Genomic DNA, 6,000 nt, shown 5'->3' on the forward strand with positions numbered 1-6,000 from the left:
TAGCATACTTTAAGCCTGAGGTCTTTCTTTTCTTTACCTCATTAAAGGGGCCCTGCCCTGGCTACTTCTTAAACAGGCCTATTCAATAAATGAGTGTTACCTCACCCTAAGGGAGTACCTGCATAGACCTTGGCCTAAGGGATCAAGGTCTCCCAGTGCATCCTGGGTCATCTCCAGTCATCCTGAGGAATATTTGGTCCCTTGATTTAAATGGCTTTGGAGGAAAAGTGAGGCCAGTGACCTTACACAGCCCTCCCTCACTCAAAACAAAGTCAAGTGGAAGTCGTGTCATCATTTCTCTGATGGCATGGTCTTCTTCAGCAACGAAGGACAAACACAAACCTACTGCACTGTGAAGCTCAGACACCATTGTCTGACCACTGGGCCCCTGTCGCCTGCCTAAAGGCTCTCTTCTGGACCCTCCTAGCTTCAGAGTGATTATCAATAGTAACTGTTGCTGTTTCCCTCCCAGCCTGAGATCTTTCTTTTCTTTACCTCATTAAAGGGGTCCTGCCGTGGCTACTTCTTTAACAGGCCTATTCAATAAATAGGCGATACCATACCCTAAGTGAGTGCCTGTATAGACCTTGGCCCCTTGGTCTCCCAGTGCATCCTAGTTCATGTCCAATCGTCCTGAGAAATATCTGGTCACTGAATTCAGATGGCTGTGGAGGAGAAGTGAGGCTGGTGACCTGCACAGCCCTCACTCAAAACAAAGTCAAGTGCAAGTCATGTCATCATTTCTCTGATGGCATGTTCTTTGGCAAAGAAGGACGAACACAACAACAACCCCCCATAAACTCTAACCAACCACCTTCGTTCCATAGTGGTAGAGGAAGTTAGAACTAAGTAATGAGCACAACAGCCATAAATTTAGCCCTTATGGTTAGTGTTCTAATTGTTCTAATTATGCTGGTCAATGTGGGAGGATTATTTCATTGAAACTTATTTTATTCTTTGATATTTTGAATACATTCATTTTAAAAATAAAAATATAAAAGATCAACAAATATTATTTGTTCATTAATAAAAAAATCAATGTTACAACTAATTAACAAAATAATTATTATGCTGTTAATATTATTGATAATTAATATTAATAATCATTAATAAAAATATTAATAAAAGTAATTAAATATATCATTGAAAGCAATTTTAATTTTTAATTAATTATTAATTTAAATTAATTAATTTAAAATTTAATTAATTAAATTAAAGTTTTAAGCATTTAATAGCTTTTAAAAGATTAAGTACAGATATTACTTCATTATCTATGATGTGTAGAGGCATAATAGAGTTTCCTTTTTCTGTGTCTTTTAACTATGTCTATTTTTATTATTGCCTTATCTGAGATCCTGATTGATATCTCTGCTTTTTAGAATTTACATGAATAAATTCTGCTCTAACTCATTCTGCGTAAGAAATTCTGCTGTAACCCATTAAAAAAAACTCATGTGAATATTTGTTGCAAATATGTTCCTTATAAACAACATGTTATCAGATTCTATTTTCTAATCAACTCTCCTCTCATTTTATATATGAATTAATTTCATTCATGTTCCTAATTTTAATTGGTAATTGTGTTTTTCCTTTTAGGCTTCTCCTCTTCCCCCCTTGTTTGCCCTGTCCCCTTTAGAAAGTAGAAGGTGGTAAAAGAGAGTTAATATGAGTGACTCTAGTGATCCAGAACTGATCTTTATTCACTCTAATGCCCCAGACCCTGATCAATGTTAGTTACATTTTCATTTTTCGCACTTTTAACACTTGCCTCATAAGATTTATACTTCAAGGTTTCTTTGGCTTATGAGTACTTCCTCCCTTTCTCTCACCTTCCCCTTAAAACTTCTGTTTCTTCAATCTTTTTTTATTTTTTCTATTATTTCTGGTCTCATAGAATAAGCTCCATTTGATCATTATATTTTCAGGATAGCTGTTTCTTGGGTAAGGTTTACCACTTTATATTCTAAACTATATATTATTCTTCTAGTTCTTTCCTCCAGTGCTTTTGGATTAGGTATAATTTCATTTTTGCTTCTTACTTAATTGTCTTCAGATACTCCTGTAATCCTTCTAGCTGAACTCTTCCTTCCCACTACTCCATTTCAGGTTCTGATTGCAGTTGTGGAATGGAATTATTTTTGGGTATCTCTTGACCAATAATATTTACTTAGAATGTTTGATGTACTCTTCTTTTTACTCTTACATTTGATTTTAATTCTTGATTTGAGACTTGCACTAGAGCCAGATTCCATTCCTTTTGCTTTCTTGGATGGGGTGGTCAGACCTTGTTTGGTCTGAACTTTGGTTCCAGGGGCTCCTGCTGCTTGTCACTTTTTATGGTGTGTTTGAACACAGAACATTGGCATGTTTTAGACCTCTGCCATATCTATGCCCAGAGTGCTAGGGACTCAGGTCCATTTGGAATATCTCCAGTTAAAATGATATAGACTTCCACATCCCTGCTTCCTGTCCTGGGACATAGAGATAATTCAGTGAGTTCCTAATCTCCCTGGAGTTTCCCAGTTTAGGCATTTTGAGCTTCCTGTTCATAGGAACAAAGTGTTATAGTCACCAGGTGCCCCCGAAACTTTTCTGATCAGGCCTGTGGTTTATTTAACCAAGTCTGTGTTGGTGTCCATCATGGCAACCCTCTCTCAGTTTTCCATAGACTTCTGTCTGCCTTTTTGTGTAGCTCTGAATTGGATAATGAAGATTACTATTACTTATCTTTTATTTTTATTACTATTTGATATAATTCCATTTTAAATATTTATTGAACTTTGGGTGAGAGAGATGGGCCTCCTCTATGAATTTTCAGAAGGCTACTTTAACAGGAATTCCTACATACATTCATTTTTAAAATAAAATCAATTTATACTTCCAAAACTGTAAAAATATTTACAACAAACAAACAAAAACCTTAACCACAAGGTGGCAGCTTTAACCAGTATGCGGGTCCCATTAAAACAGGAGATGGATCAGTCCCTTACTCAACTCTGTTGATTTTTTCTCTGTCCTGTTGGGAAAGTGACAAGCTTTCTGCGGTTCTTAGAGAGTGAACAACCTTCAGTCCCCTAACTTTGATTCTCTTGAGTGGTCATATGAACTACCTAATTAAAAAATATGGATCATTTTGGTTTTATACAATTATAATTAGTTCTTGAGGAATTACCTCTGGTAAATCTTCAATTTTCTGAACTTGCTTATATTTTACTGACTTTATGTATAATTGTATCAATTCAACAAAATAATGGGCACATATACATATATAAAAAGTGTACACATGTACATACACATGTATGTATACATATATAAAAGCACACATACATATATGTGTGTGTATATACACACATATATGTATACACACATACATACATTCTTGACATAGGTTAGCACATCTGCCCTGTTTCTTCACAATCACATTCTCTTCTACTACCCACAAGTAGAGGTATAAGAGGATAAGTTCTAGAAAATACTTAATTCAGTTTGCAGAGTTCCTATGGCTTTTGATTGATCCTGTGAGCAAGTGATGATGTGAAGACAACACAAAATACTTCAGAAGTAATGTTAAACTCATGTATCCAGTAGGGCCAGTCTTTAAAAGAAGTCTCATGTACTCTAAACCCAGGATCTCACATGTGCAATTTCCCAATGCCAAAAGAATTTGAAGAAAGCACCCAGTACCTTAGGTGATCCAAGATGGTACAGGTAAATGTTTAACAGCTGACTGTCTTTAAAAAATTAAACTAACAAGGCAACAAGCAACCCCTTCATGCATGGCATTCTTTTAACTTTAATCTGCATTATTAATATTTTCTCCATCACTTTCTTAAATATAAAACTAAATTATAAATCAAGCCCTGATTTTGTACATTTCCAAGTTTTAATTGCTAATGCTGAAAATGTAACAATTGGTCTTACAAGATGATTCAGACTGGTTCCAGCATACCCCTGTATAAAAGCCCCTGTGATCAAATTATGAGAGGCTCTGGAAGAAAATAGCACAGGAAAAGTAGGCACATGTGAGTTGTAATGTATGTGTTGCAGGAAAAAAAAACTGTCTTGATGAGCTTATAGACCCATAGGAATATTGATGAGTATTCATTATATTATTTCTCTTGGAGATCCTAAAGAAAAAGAAGCATAAATACCAAACTTCCAGTTTCACAGATTGAATAACTGAGGCGTTAAAGGAGTTTGCCCAGACTTACCCAGTGACTTTGTCAGAGTGGAAAGAGAAACTGGTCTTAATCCAGGTAAATGTCTGTCTATCTTAGTCCTTCCATTTTTAAGCCATCAAGCAGTGGCACCCACTATCATGTCAAATTAATGAATAAATGAATTAGTCTCGTATTCTCTAAGGTTGGTGTATGGATATAATAACTCTATAACCTAGAAATGTGGAACAGTCTCCAAATAGCCTTATCTTTGTCACTGGTAACAATGGAAATATAAAGGAAATTTTAATATTTTGACAAAGAGTCTTGAAATAACTTAAGGCATTAAGTGTGACAATAAAAATATGTATGCATTTGCCAGAGAGTAAGAAGTACAAAACAGGAAGAGTCACAAACTAAAGGAATGTGCCAGTTACTTTCAAAATCACGCAAATCTGTATTCTCTATCATATTAATATTTATGGAGTGTTTTTGATGTCTATTGTGGAGCAGTGCTGTGGTTGCCATGACTGACCCTCGGGTTTGTAGTTGTAGAACCCATGAATACTGAGGGAATTTCACATAAATAAATTCACAAATCAAAAAAAAATCCTTTCTCAGACCATGTGTTCAGAACATGTGGTTGCCATATGTATGAATTATATAGTACATTCAAAATTTGGTTGGTAGACTGTGTTTATGCCTTGCTACATTCAAATAATAGTATTAAAAAGTATAATTCCATGTATGCTTTTCACTGGATATAGCATGCTATTTGTAGGAAAAATAAAAGTGGAATATAAAAAATTATGTTGTTAGTAATGTTGTCAGCTAAAGTCATGCACCAGTTCCCATCAAGCTTTATTGCTCCCCTATCTTTCTAGCATCATTACATTTTCCCCCTCAAATCTCTGTATATTCAGTTTCTTATACATTATTTCATTCTGCCTGCCCTTTAAAAAATAATTTTAAAATTGTTCTAATTTGTATTGCATGAAGGAACCCTATCTGAGTTAGTGTGATGAAAATGTTGACAATCCCAAGAGCCAGCAGGCTATTGCTTCCTTGTATGTGACAAGTGATGGATAGATAAAACCCTAGAGAGAAAACATCTGGCTAGCTGTCTCCTCATCAAACCACAGGCAGTAGACTAGAAGAGGGCACCGCAGAGCAACGAGGGCCTCTGCTCAGCAAGTTCATTCAATTGACTGAGGGGGGTGGGGCAAATGGCAGAAAGAAAACCGTGTCTTCTCCTTCAGCTTTAGCATCCCCTTCTGACATAGTAGAAATGGAACTGCTGAGAAGTAACAGCAGCCAGAATATTTGAGCTTGGTGTTCTGAAGAAGAGGTCAAGGGTCATCCTTAGAAATGTATTTTCAGGAAAACAATCATAGAGTACTGGACTTAGAGTCAAGAAGACCTGGGTTCACATCCCATCTCTGATACCTATGTGTCCCACAGTTTCTTCAACTGTTAAAATTAAACCGTTGGAATAGATGGTTTCTGAGAGCACTCTTACTCCCACTCTAAATCTAAGGTCTTGCGATCTCTTCTCTACTACTCCTCCCAGAATGCATGGTGAAGCATGTGTCTCACTTCTAGGTAGAGAGATAATAGACTATAGATACAAAAGGATTCAAACCTTTTTAGACATGACCAGTTTGTTATTTTGCAAAGGACTGGGAATGAGGAGAGAAGAAGTAACTAGAAAGGAAACCAAATAAACAAGGAGTAAGTCCCTGAACCTCATCCATTAAAAAAAGAAAAAAGAAAAGATAAAAAGCTCTAGAGCCTGAGAATGGTGGAAAAAATAGAAACAAAAGTAAGAAAAGGTGATTTTTAA

This window comes from Notamacropus eugenii, chromosome 5 (genome assembly GCF_028372415.1).
Source record: "Notamacropus eugenii isolate mMacEug1 chromosome 5, mMacEug1.pri_v2, whole genome shotgun sequence".
Taxonomy (NCBI): domain Eukaryota; kingdom Metazoa; phylum Chordata; class Mammalia; order Diprotodontia; family Macropodidae; genus Notamacropus; species Notamacropus eugenii.